The sequence below is a fragment of the Cannabis sativa genome, chromosome 1 (assembly GCF_029168945.1).
Source record: "Cannabis sativa cultivar Pink pepper isolate KNU-18-1 chromosome 1, ASM2916894v1, whole genome shotgun sequence".
Taxonomy (NCBI): domain Eukaryota; kingdom Viridiplantae; phylum Streptophyta; class Magnoliopsida; order Rosales; family Cannabaceae; genus Cannabis; species Cannabis sativa.
This window is the reverse complement of record NC_083601.1, coordinates 36,502,917-36,517,454: the sequence shown is the minus strand read 5'-3', so window position 1 is coordinate 36,517,454 and position 14,538 is coordinate 36,502,917.

Sequence of the window (14,538 nt, the reverse complement as noted above, 5' to 3'; positions counted from 1 at the left end):
TAGGTAACTCTCCAAACAATCAGAGGTTAAAAGTATTATTTAACCAGACATCTGCAATTGAGTGGGAGCTATCTGAGATGTAATCAAATAGGGGACATTAGAAGATATTCAAGAAAGATTTATGAAAGTGATCTATATGTCAGATATTAAGGAACTGTGTATCAGTTATCCTTGTATCTCACCATCTAATTTCGAATTCTATAAGATGGTGCTTACTTTGGGGGTGGAGGAATTATTGTATAATAATTCAAGCTCTACCAGAGAAGAACTATAACTTGGTCTATTCGAAAATACCAGAAAGTTATATCACTGAAGAAAAGTCTACACTGTATTATCTCAATTACATATTTTAAAATATGAGAGATATGTCTTCTGTTAATTCAGATGTACTTTTAAAACAGTAAAGATTTCAGTATCCCTTGATGAGTAAAGCATATAGTAAAGGATGTTTCATAAGAGTATTTATGAACTAGTTTCCAGAAGTTTGGGTGGATTCAAATATACTACACTTGATCTGAAGATTGAGACATCAGATTGACCTATTTGCGCAGTTTGTTTTATATTAGTGCGAGTGGGAGTTTGTTAGGTTTTATGCCCTAAATAAAACTCTTTACAATCTGATTAGTTATCAATATAAGAAATTTGAAGTGATTGATGTTTGCATGAATTTTACATGCTAATGGTTTAATATGTTTAATATGTTTATTACATTCATACACACAAAATCAGTTAAATCCAGATCATATGTTTATTCACAATTACAGTATCGTCAACACAGTGGAATGTGATTGTGATCATATGAATCAAAAGTTTTGGTCCCTGTTTCATCAGTGTTATTGGATTTACACTAATGTGATAATCAGCAATGATGTGTACTTACACTTGGAGTAAGTGTTATGTTCTTTCCAAGACATTAGTAAAGTATGCTAGTTTCGAATGTATGGAGTATACATTGGACTGGACCGATATTGCAACTAAGTTAAGATATTACAAACTTACCGTTATACATATCTTTCCAAGTCAATATCAGTAGTTGATCTTAAGATTAAAAAGAATCTAAATCCTGATATGCTTAGGCTCAACTCAGGAGTGGTATTCATGTTCTTAGATTTATTAGTTAAGCCTACTTTCGAGTCAAGGTGATACGTATATTTCGAGAACATGATAGTATGATTGAGTGGGAGTGCTGAACATAAATATGGAATCTATAGCTTCTAATGGTGTATAGAAGTCAAGTGATGATTCCCTTCGAGCTTAGCAAATAGAAGTAAATGGATGAGCTCTTGTTTAACTGACTAATTATTAGATCACTAAACACCATTTACAGGTAGCTAAGTGTTTTAAGGGGCAAAATACATTGAGGGGTGAGAACGGTAAAGAAATCCCATCTCGATGTAAATCATCTATATAGAGGATCTTTAAATCACAATAAGATTATAACAATGGTTAAATGAGATAGTATATTGGTATCGTGAAACATACAATATGCTCTATATAAGTCTGAGAGTGCAATTCTAAGTTCTAAGAGTGGATTCAACGAAGAATTAATAAGTAGGAATTTACTTGGTAAATTTGGTTCACTTATTGGAAGCTCAGCATATAGATCCATGGTCCCCATTCTAGTTGAGAACATTCTGCTTGTAAGACTCATTAATTGATTCGTGATTGATCAATTATAATTCTAAAGTTAGACTATGTCTAATTTTATGAATTTTCACTGATTAGGGGTGAAATTGTAAGGAAAAGAGTTTTCTAGGTTTATTTATTTATTAATGGACTTTATATGTCTAATTAATAATTAAATTAAATGACAATATTATTTAATGATTTATTAAATAATTAGTTTTGGCATTTAAAAGGTTAGAATTGGAAAATTGGCATTTTTGAATAAATAGAGATAAAATTTGATAAAATTGCAAAATTAAGTAAGGCCCAATAACACCATATGGCCGGCCACTTAATGATGATTTTTCAAATTATTATTTTCATTATTTTAATGCCAAATAATTCTAAACCTAGACCTAGTAGTTGCCTATAAATAGAAAGTGATGGCTCAGTCAAATCATAAGTTTTGAACAAACCTTTCTGACAGAAATTTCTCTCTTCAGAAAACTGAGCCTTCCTCACTCTCTACCTTGGCCGAAATCTCTCTCTCTCTTTTCCCTTCATCTTTTTCGTGACCCTAGTGAAAGAGTAAGTGCCCACACACAGCAAGCAGTAACTCAATCATAGATTGGAAGACTGTGAAGGATCAAAGCTTGAAGAAGAAGGAGATTCGGGCTCAGATCTTGATTATACTCTGCTACAGAAAGGAATCAAGGGTTAGAGATCTGAGTGGAAGGAGACATTTATTCCGCTGCATCAATGTAAGGTTTTCTTAACTTTATATGTGTTTATTTTATCGTTTTAGAAAGTTCATATTTAGGATGTTAATAAACATACTTGTGAGTAGATCTAAGATCCTGGTAAAATAATTCCCAACAACATATCCACCAGTGGAACGCCTGTCACTAGGGCAACTTGCCCAATCAGCATCGAAGTAAGCTTGGAGGTAGAGTCTTATAGTAGGTTTTATGTGAAAAATTCAATTTCTATTTTCTCTGCTTAACTACCTTATTATCGTCTTATCTCTGGTATTTTTATTTATGATAATCTATATCATATATATAATGTTATAAATAATTTTTTTTAATTAATCCTTTAAAAATAAAGAAAATATCTAATTTGATTTGAATTCAAAATTCAAATTCAAATGTAAATATCTAATAACTAATTAATAGAATTTAATTAGTAAAAGATAATTAATGAATTTAATTTGAATTGTTTTAGCCAATAAAATAATCAAACAAAATTAATATAGGCATTTATATGTCACCCTACACGTGTGACTAGGTCTACACGTGTGGATCATATTTTAAGATCTAAAATTAATTTCTCAATTTTGTCATAAATAAGATTTATTATTTATTCTACCAATAAATAATAATTGATTAATTCTCATTAATCTCTTATTTCATAATAATTAAAATAAATATTATTTTTTCTAAAATAATATATATCTGCCTTTAATATTATTTAAGAATAATATTATATTTAACTAATTAATATAATTTTATCTAATAAAATGGTTAAATACTATTCATTATGCAATTCATAACTGTCATAATTATTTTTAAATAATAATTTCACAAATTACTATTTCGCCCTTAAGAATTTATTTCTCATAGAAATTAAGTCTTACTCAAATGCACTCATCAAATAAAATTTTCCCATGTGCAGTGTTGTATAGAGGTGACTCGGGAACCATGAACCTATATTTCGAGGCTCCAATAAATACTTAATTATTATCGATCTCATCAATAGAATAATCTAGTTTATTATTTTTATTATTATTCCACTATAAATATGAAATTGTCATCTTTGATCATATAGAATTATATTTACAAAATTTTTACTTGTAGTCCATTGATATAATTACTTTAAGTAGTTCGGCCTCCAATTATTAGTTCATAATTAGAGTTGGTCAAAATTACTATTTTACCTTTCTAATTATCTCTTGACTTCTTATGTACTGTTAATTTAATATGAACTATTAATCTATAACTTATTACAAATTTGGATCCAACTATATTAGCATTCCCAAAATTAACACTATAAGGAACCTAATATTCATTCCATTAGGAAAGTTTAGATTCTACTATTGTATAACATGTTCCCAGCCACTCATGTCATTGAGCTCTCAAAACAAAAGTTGTAAGAATCATCTTCTCTGAGAAAGTTTAATAAGTGAATCAAAGAACTCAATGAACACAAAAGAGTTCATGTATACTCAAGATTCATGTTGATCTACTAATGATCATTGTTGTGATATGAATAACTCTTTTATGGTAAACAACATGTTAATGAAAGATATTTATTACATATCGATCCAATCATGCATAATCGAATTATACATAACACATTTACTACATGTTTATTTACATATGTGATCTGAATCAAAATCACACATAGTGTATAGTAAATTGTACTTAGCAGTTCCATATTAATAAAGATTTTTATTACTTTAATACACTACCGACTTATTTTATTTATATTGTATAATCTTAATTCTTTTGTACGTCCTTACAAGATTATATATTTTCCATACGAATAAGGAATTTTTAGATATTTAATAATAATACTTTTATAATTAATGTATTATTTATCTGATAATTGTATTTCATATATTCTCTACTATATTATTCATTAATTATTTATTTTTAGGGCATAAATTCTAACAACCACACCTGATCTTGCTAATGTAAGATATTGTAGAATTCTAAGTGTACTTTTGTATGAAGTGTGATCAAAAATAATTCTCCATTTGTAAGATAAAGCTTGTGAGTGGAATTGGTAGGATTTGGACTATGCTTTACTCCATCAAGATGAAGTTTGACTAATAGATCAGAGATGTACTTGGTTTATGATAAGTACATTTCTGTGTTGTCTCTTAAAATTTTTACCCTAATAAAGTAGTGTAGGGATCCAAGATTCTTGATGGAAAACACCTGATCGAGTTCACTGATTAGATGGGAAATAGCATCATCATTTGGGTCTGTGACTGGTATATCATCCACACATACTAGTAACATTATTAAGTTGTCTCCATGACTTTTATGAACAATGAGATGTCTGACCGAGAGGATTTAAAGCCTTTGGTGAATAGGGATTTCTTCGATTTGTTGTTCCAAGCTCTAGGAGTTTGTTTTAACCCATAGAGCCTTATTAAATTTGCACACATGTATTGGCTTGTTTGGATTCATAAACCCAGGTGGTTGGGGCATGAATATTGTCTCTTGTAATAAGCCATTGAGGAAAGCATTTAAAACATTGAGTTGAGTGACTTTTGGATACAACAAGTGTGAGAAGAATTTGAACAATGGCATGCTTCACCACTGGACTAAATGTATTAGTGAAGTCAGACTCAGGGGTCTACAGATATCATTTAGCAATAAGTATGGATTTAAACTAGTTAATTGTGCCATATGAATTGAGTTTAACTTTGTGGACTCATTTGTTTCCTACTAGATGCATATGGGGGTCATAGGGTACAAGTGTCTAAGTATCATTCTTTTCTAGAGAAAAATATTCTCGCTGCATTGAATTGAACCACCTTGGATCAACAAGAGCCTATTTTAAAGTGGTAGGTGCCTGTGGGAGAAAATATTCAGACAGGAGATAAGTTGTTGCATGATAGGCTTTAGGTTTGTAAATCTCAGATGCAGACATTGTCTGCATTCTATGAGAATTAGCAGTAGTAGGAGGCACATGTAATCGAGATTGATGTTATTGGATATTGTTGGAGCCTGTGGTGATGATGCATCACTGATACTAGTGGATACTATTGAAGCGTGTGCTGATGTTGCATCATGAGTAGTTGATGATGATGCGCAAGATTTGGATGAGATAACATGCACAGAAGAGGCCACAGTTGGAGGATCAATGTTACCATAAGAAGCTAAAAAGGTGGTTGGTTGTTGCAGCACAGGAAAACTACAACAAAGAAGCCTGGAGTAGGTGCTACTTCAGTAGCCATTTCACTTGGTGCATCATCGATTGAGAAAACATTAACATTAGTATTTAAGGGAGAAGTGATGAAACTTGTGGATGGAAAGAGAGGTGTAGGATAGGGAGTTACCTGCTTGGAAGCTACTGAGGATAGAGTAAAAAATTCCATCTAATTAAAAATTACATTTCGAGCTATGTATATTCTCCCATCACTATTTTGGCATAAATACCCTTTACGATGCATGGAGTTTCCAACAAAGGTACATTTCTCATATCTGAGGTCCAACTTGTGAGGTTGATAAGGTCTTAGATGTGGAAAACAGATACATCCAAATGGTTTAAGGAATCCATAGTCTGGTATCTTATGAAATAAACATTCATAGGGAGATATATAATTAATAACGGGTGTTGGGAGCCTGTTTATTACAAAGGCAACACGCTAAAATCCCAACTATTAGTAACATAAGTCAAGAACAAATCCAACAAGCAAAGTTAGACTTATTTTAGTAATATGTCGATGCTTTCTTTCAACCCTGTTATTTTGTTCATGATCATGTGAGTAGAGATGTTGAAAGTGATCCCCATGTTGTGTAAGAAACTTAGAAAATGACTTGAATTTCCCTTCCCAATTAAATTGAACAGTTTTTATAGGGAGATTAAATTGTTTTTCCATTGGCTTTTTGTTGTGAAAAATTGTGTACGCAAGTATACGCAATCGTAACAAGTAATAAAGTGATAAATCGAGTATCGTCTCCACAGGGATTGAAAATTGGAAATTAATTTATAAAACTAATTACTCACAAATTGGTTTCAACAAAAATAAAATAAAGTGATGAGAATATGTAAAAAAATTAACAAACACAAACTACGAAGAAAGCAAGCTAGAATTATTAAATTGGCCTAAAAAAATGCAAAGTTGATATAATAGTGCTAATGAGTATTGTTGTAAATTGATAATGTCAACTAGGAATTTAAAATGTCATATTCCTTTTTCCAAAGTATTTATGGTTTGAATTCTCTAACTAATTAGCATATTCCTATGCCCAATTAATTTTAAGAATACCAATTTAAGCACAATTCCTTCAAGTCATACATGGTAAATAACATATTCCTATGCCATATACAAACCACATTTTTCCAAAGTGATATTCATGCCTCATTCAAGCAATTCCACTAACCCTATTTTTTCCAAAATCAAGATTAGCTACTACTTACTAATGGTGATCAAGCAAAAGTAAGCAATTGCACAATAAACACACTTGAATGAACAAAACCAATTTACTAAACATAGCAACAAAATACCAAATTACAATTTAAGTCAACAAAATAATTCTAGCAAAATAAAAATTAACTCATAATTGTGCAAAAATTACAAAGTTTAAAAGAAAAGAGAGATAGAAATAACAACCCATTTGGAGCTTGTCACAATACTCCAAGTTCCTCTTCCAAATTTCTCTTCTTCTTCCTTTGAATAATTGCCAATCTCCAAAATAAAAATGCTAGATTAAAACCCTAAATAAAACTCTCTCTCTTTTTTCTTTTTCTTTTTCTTCTTTTTCTTTTTCTTCATTTCTTCACTGTGTGTGGAGCTCCACCAGCCGCCCTCTTTTTTCCTTGTATGTATCACCCTCACTGCCTTCTTTTCCAAACAATATGCATAACATATATATATACCCAATGCATACCAAAGCCTTTAAGTAGTCACACCTGGCCCAATTTCCTTCTCTCCTCCTTGCTTTCTTTTATCTTTTGTAAATGGATGGGCCCATATCTCATTCTTTTGTACAATAGCCCAATTAAAATCATGATAATATTTCTTAATAAATCAAATGGGCTTTTAGTAAATCCATGGATTTTAACATCATTTCTCTCAATTTTGACAATAAGTTCAAAATATACATTTAATCTTTTTACAAAAATACACAACATTAAGAATTACACTTATAAAAAGGGAAACTAAACTAAATTGATAAAATATTATAAAATTTAACCAAAACTAATCTAAAAGGTATTAAAATTAATATTTATTTAAAACTAAACAAAACTAATTAAAATTCACTAAAATAAGCTAAAAATACTTGAGAACAAAGCTACTTTAATGCCCAAAAAGATATAAATAACTCTATTTTCATAGAGTTATCACACCCCAAACTTAAAACTTTGCTTGTCCTCAAGCAAAAAGAAAAATAAAGAAAATAAAACAAGAGGCAATATGATACTAAAATTGGTGATCTCCACATTTCCTTAAAGGTTGATTAATGAACATAGCTTAGAGAAAAATAAAAAGATTGTCCAGTGATTGTGAAAAATTCAAGCACAAGTTTTATTCCAATTTTAATTACTCCAAGTGTGTGTGTGAAATGCCTTTTATCAAAATATTACTTGCAATTTAGATCAATTTATGTAAATATGAATTAAGTACAAAATCTCTAAAGTGACAAAGTCTCATAGGTTTATTTTTCATCTCTCTCTCCACTAATGTAGACAAACACAAACCAAAGATCAAAAGGACTTTTTCAAGCTTGTAATGTAAGGCTTAGGTGAAGGTGGTTAAGAGAAGTCATTTTTGGCTCAAATCACCTAAAAACACCTTAATTTTTCTAAGACCAAAATGAGACCTCACACTTACTTCCTCAAAGAATATCCCACAAAAAATTTGAGTATTAATATTGCCATTATTTATTGCCCCAAAAATTTCCAAAATAATGTGCTCCTAGGAGTTATAGCAATGCTTTATCATAGCATTTTTTCCTGTGTCTCTGCTCCAGAATGCTGAAGCAATGCTATAACACCTGGGACTTCAAGCTTCTAAAAAAAATCTTGCTCTTTTTTTTTTTTTTGCAAGGGGTGGCACACCCCAAATTTAATTTTAAACACACTTTTTTTTGCAAGGGGTGGCACACCCCAAACTTAATTTTAAACATTCTTTCTTTCTTTTTTTTTTTTTTTTTTTTTTTGAATAACTAACAATACAAATATAATAATGGCAATATACACAAAATATGGTAATTCTCCCCCAACTTAAAATTCAACATTGTCCCCAATGGTGAGAATAATAAAGTACCACAATGAAAACACTCACCCAATTACCACGCTACAAAAATTGCACCCCTCCCATCCCCTTCATGACACAACAAACAAAATCTTGGAATAATAAGGTGCTCAAAGGGTATATGGTGAGAAAATTTGTATTTAGCTAGGCTTACATATGGTAAAAAAAAAAAATTAAAGGGATTCAATTATGCTCAAAGAGGGTGACTAGGGATAAAATAATACTATGGTTGGCTCGAAAGGCTCAAACGGTCCAAAAATGGCCTAAATCATGTCTTTGGTTAAGCATTGTCTAGGATTTCGCCTCAAGAGAGAATCAAACAAAATTCTAAGACTTGTGAGATCACAAAATCATATATTTACACAAATTTTCACCAAATCACACACAATAAAATGATCAAGGCATTCGTGCTCAAAATTGGACATATCTCAATCAAAATGAAACTAGCACAAGAATTAGTCACAAGCTCAAACAATATTTACATTTTTCAACAAGCTATGCACACTATCAATCATGTATTAGAATGTGGAAAATCACCAAACCACAGCACATATGCCTCAATTTTTTTTTTCAAACAAGCAAAATAAAAGAAAAGAAAAAAAAAAATATTTAGTTTCCCAAACTATTGTATGCACAAAATTCTCAAATATGTGTGAGCAAGTTTAAAATTAATAAAGAAGAGTTAAAGAAGAACTCCCCTTCCAATGATGTGAAAACTCGCTAGTGTCAACCTCCGTAGGTGCGCCCAATTCCACTTGACTTTATGCTCGCACCTAAAAGAGAGAAAAAGAAAAGAAAGAGAGAAAAAAAAAACTACAATGCAATTGTCAAAGCCATTTAATATTGCATGTTTATTGAATTTAAAACAAAATAAAGACAAAGTTTAGAAAGCTTGGGTTGCCTCCCAAGAAGCGCTTGATTTAAAGTCGTCGGCTTGACTTTTTGAGAAGCACTCATCAAAGAGCGGCTTTCGCCCATAGAGAGTGGCATATGCCCTCACAAATGGGTCTTTGTCATGAACGCCCTCAAGCTTGGCGAGATATTGAATTGATGAGCGCAAATGTTCAACTTTTCTTGAATTCGATGAATGCACATGATGGATGCCAAGGTACCATGCCAATGGTGGAGGAGGAGGTAATGGCCAAAAAGGATCCTCATAAACATAGTATTCCATTACCATGGGCTCTTTGACTTGAGGAATGCAAAAATGCTCTTGCTGAATTTTTTCAAAAACTGAGCGATTTCTTTGTGATAATGCTACAGCATTATGAGCAGCAATAAATGTTGACCAACTTGGAATGCTTGCTTCCTTATCTTTTATTTCACTACTTTGGATTGAAGTGAGCTCTTGTAATTGCTCAAAATTTTCCCCAAGTATCTCCAACTCATCACCACTCCTCAAAATAACATTTTCATTTTCTTCTTTCTCCCTTGAATTTTCCATATCAATGCCCAAAGTTTCATGGTGTTTATCACACAACTCATTGACCAAAAGCTCAAATTGGTTCTCCAATTTCCTCAAGGATGAAGCTTGGCTTTGAATTAAGGCATCATTTTTCGCCATGAACTCCATCATCAATACCTCAAATGAGCTTGATTGAGCCATTTGATGAGGATCTTCTTCTATGTTGAACTCTTGAAAATCCTTCAATTTCTCATCATTTGGTACTTGAGTGTAAGTGTCAAAATTTGGCTCCAAATTGTTGTAGTTGTCCTCCCAAACATGATCATTGTTTGGACAATTACAACACCACTCATTGTACTCCGCCATGTCTTCCAACATCCAATAGGCTTCATCGATTGATAATTCGTAGAAATTGGTGGTACCATCTCCTCTTTCTACCCATTTTCGTGTGCTTGGATTCAACCCATTTAGGAAGATTTCTAATTGACACTCTTTGAACAACCCATGATATGGAAACCTCACTAGAAATGCCTTGTATCTCCACCATGCTTCATACAAGGGCTCCAAGTCATGTTGAACAAAATTCATAAGGACTTGTAGATGAGACATCTCAAGACCTTGCAAAAGAAACCAAAACAAGACAAACAAAGCGTAAAATAGAACAAGGAAAATAGAATAAACAAATGAAAAACTAAAAAAAAAGGAAAAAAAAACCAAATTGATAGTAATTAAGCTCCAAAAATAAAATTTCACTAAATCAATCCCCGGCAACGGCGCCAAAAACTTGTTGTGAAAAATTGTGTACGCAAGTATACGCAATCGTAACAAGTAATAAAGTGATAAATCGAGTATCGTCTCCACAGGGATTGAAAATTGGAAATTAATTTATAAAACTAATTACTCACAAATTGGTTTCAACAAAAATAAAATAAAGTGATGAGAATATGTAAAAAAATTAACAAACACAAACTACGAAGAAAGCAAGCTAGAATTATTAAATTGGCCTAAAAAAATGCAAAGTTGATATAATAGTGCTAATGAGTATTGTTGTAAATTGATAATGTCAACTAGGAATTTAAAATGTCATATTCCTTTTTCCAAAGTATTTATGGTTTGAATTCTCTAACTAATTAGCATATTCCTATGCCCAATTAATTTTAAGAATACCAATTTAAGCACAATTCCTTCAAGTCATACATGGTAAATAACATATTCCTATGCCATATACAAACCACATTTTTCCAAAGTGATATTCATGCCTCATTCAAGCAATTCCACTAACCCTATTTTTTCCAAAATCAAGATTAGCTACTACTTACTAATGGTGATCAAGCAAAAGTAAGCAATTGCACAATAAACACACTTGAATGAACAAAACCAATTTACTAAACATAGCAACAAAATACCAAATTACAATTTAAGTCAACAAAATAATTCTAGCAAAATAAAAACTAACTCATAATTGTGCAAAAATTACAAAGTTTAAAAGAAAAGAGAGATAGAAATAACAACCCATTTGGAGCTTGTCACAATACTCCAAGTTCCTCTTCCAAATTTCTCTTCTTCTTCCTTTGAATAATTGCCAATCTCCAAAATAAAAATGCTAGATTAAAACCCTAAATAAAACTCTCTCTCTTTTTTCTTTTTCTTTTTCTTCTTTTTCTTTTTCTTCATTTCTTCACTGTGTGTGCAGCTCCACCAGCCGCCCTCTTTTTTCCTTGTATGTATCACCCTCACTGCCTTCTTTTTCCAAACAATATGCATAACATATATATATACACAATGCATACCAAAGCCTTTAAGTAGTCACACCTGGCCCAATTTCCTTCTCTCCTCCTTGCTTTCTTTTATCTTTTTAAATGGATGGGCCCATATCTCATTCTTTTGTACAATAGCCCAATTAAAATCATGATAATATTTCTTAATAAATCAAATGGGCTTTTAGTAAATCCATGGATTTTAACATCATTTCTCTCAATTTTGACAATAAGTTCAAAATATACATTTAATCTTTTTACAAAAATACACAACATTAAGAATTACACTTATAAAAAGGGAAACTAAACTAAATTGATAAAATATTATAAAATTTAACCAAAACTAATCTAAAAGGTATTAAAATTAATATTTATTTAAAACTAAACAAAACTAATTAAAATTCACTAAAATAAGCTAAAAATACTTGAGAACAAAGCTACTTTAATGCCCAAAAAGATATAAATAACTCTATTTTCATAGAGTTATCACTTTTAAATCAAGAAAAATGGGTTAGGCTTGTGACTTTAGATTGAGTGGGAATAATATTCATGTAAATATACTAAATATACTAAAGTCATCAATAGAGATAATGTAATACCTATCGCCTTCTAAAGATGAAAAATGGGAAGGCTCCCACAAGTCTATGTGGAGTAATTTTAGGGGCTAAGAGGCTCTAAACTCAGAGATTGGATAGGATAATTTGTGACTTTTGCCCATTTTACAAGCCTCAAAAAATTTTAATTCTTTTAAGTTTCATAGAATATTAATCTTATACAGTATTTTTGTTAGAGTTTTTGGTGCTGGATGACACAATTTGGAGTGCCAAGTATTAACATCAATTAAATTTACACGTAAAAACTTTAAGGATCAGTAGAACAAATTTCTTTATTAATTACAAATATAGTTCAATATTATTAGCTGATAAAACAACTTTATTACAATTTAAAACACTAGAAAATGAAGTGGCAGACTCTTTTGGTGAGGCAGTGGCAAGATGACATTGAAGCTTTGTGTTTGAGGTAGAGAAGGGGATTTAGGAAAGCATGTAGAGATTATTCTTAATTATTCCTTTGAGCAAGACTCTTCATGTGACCTTATCCTTGACAAAACAACATTTGGAATGAAATTTTGAGAAAACATTATTGTCATTAGTTAGTTTTAAAGACTGACACGATTTTTGGTAATTTCTAGAACTTTTAGGACATAGTTGAGTTTTACATAATGAGATGTGGTGGGTGGCGAGTGATTACCAATATGAGTGATAAGAAGTTTCTTACCATTAGCAAGGGCTTCAGATCCTCCATAGGGTCAGGGTCGACCCTAGGCATAGGCGGGCTAGGCCTGTGTTTAGGGCTCATACTTTTCGGGGGCCAAAATAAAAAATAAAAAAAATTAAGTGTGTTGTAAACAATAAATATTCATAACTTAGTTAATTGGGGTGTATGACACATTATGCAATGTCATGGGTTTGAATCCTATAAAACTTTTTTTCAATATATTTTTTAGGGCCGCGAAATTAAATTTTATTGTATACCCATTTTATTTTATTTCTTTTAATTTTTACTTTTATTTTCATATTCTGTAAAATATACCCACTTTTATAGATGATGTTCTCATTAGACCGTGTAAATTATATGTTAAATTTAAGTAGAAAATAAAAGTAGATTGGGCAACTCACTCAAAAAAGTGAGTATATTTTAATATTATATGCTAAAATATAATATAAATGTATCTTTGATAAATAGATATAAAAAAAATGTACTTTTCAATAATTTGTCTTAGGCTTATATCTCATGGCCAGTCCAGCATAGTGTTGTTCATTGTCAAGATGTTCCATGACTAAAGCTAGTACCAAAATCAAAGGGAAATTTGATTTTCTATACTTAGAAAATCTTAAAATTTTTTTCCTAAACCAATAATTTAAACCCTAAAAAAACTATACCTTTTTTTTTCAAAACCCCAAAATTACCCTCAAACTCTCACAGCATCTCTCTTTCTCTCTCTATCTCGGTCGGTCCCACGAATCCCACACCCCAGGTCCGATGGTCGGACCATGGGGTCCGATGGGGTTCGACCAATCGGACCCATCGGACCCCATGGTCCGACCATCGGACTCTGGTTTTTTTTTTTTTTTTTTTTTTTTTCCTTCTTTATTCGATTTGAGAGAGACTTAGAGAGAGGGGGCCCGATGGTCGGACCATGGGTCCGATGGGTCCGATTGGTCGGACCCCATTGGACCCCATGGTCCGACCATCGGGCCTGGGGCTTTTTTTCCTTTTTTTCCTTTTTTTTTTTTTTTTGCTTTCGATGACCGGCGGTGAAGAGGGGGACTGGGATTCGTGGGCTTCGACCGCCGGTGATGGGGGGCCTGGGATTCGTGGTCGACGACCGTGGGTGAGGGTGGTTCGGGTTGGGGTTGATCGTGGGTGAGGGTGGGCGGTTGGGGTGAGATAGAGGGAGAGAGAGATGATGCAGAGAGGCTTCGACCGCCGGTGATTGGGGGCCTGGGATTCGTGGTCGACGACCGTGGGTGAGGGTGGTTTGGGTTGGGGTTGATCGTGGGTGAGGGTGGTTCGGGTGAGGGTGGGCGGTTGGGGTGAGATAGAGGGAGAGAGAGATGATGCAGAGAGAGAGAATATTGTGAGGGGGGTATTTTTGGGGTTTTGAAAAAAAAGGTATAGTTTTTTTAGGTTTTAAATTTTTGGTTTAGGGAAAAAATTTTAAGATTTTCTAAGTATAGAAAATCAAATTTCCCAAATCAAATCATTACACAAGA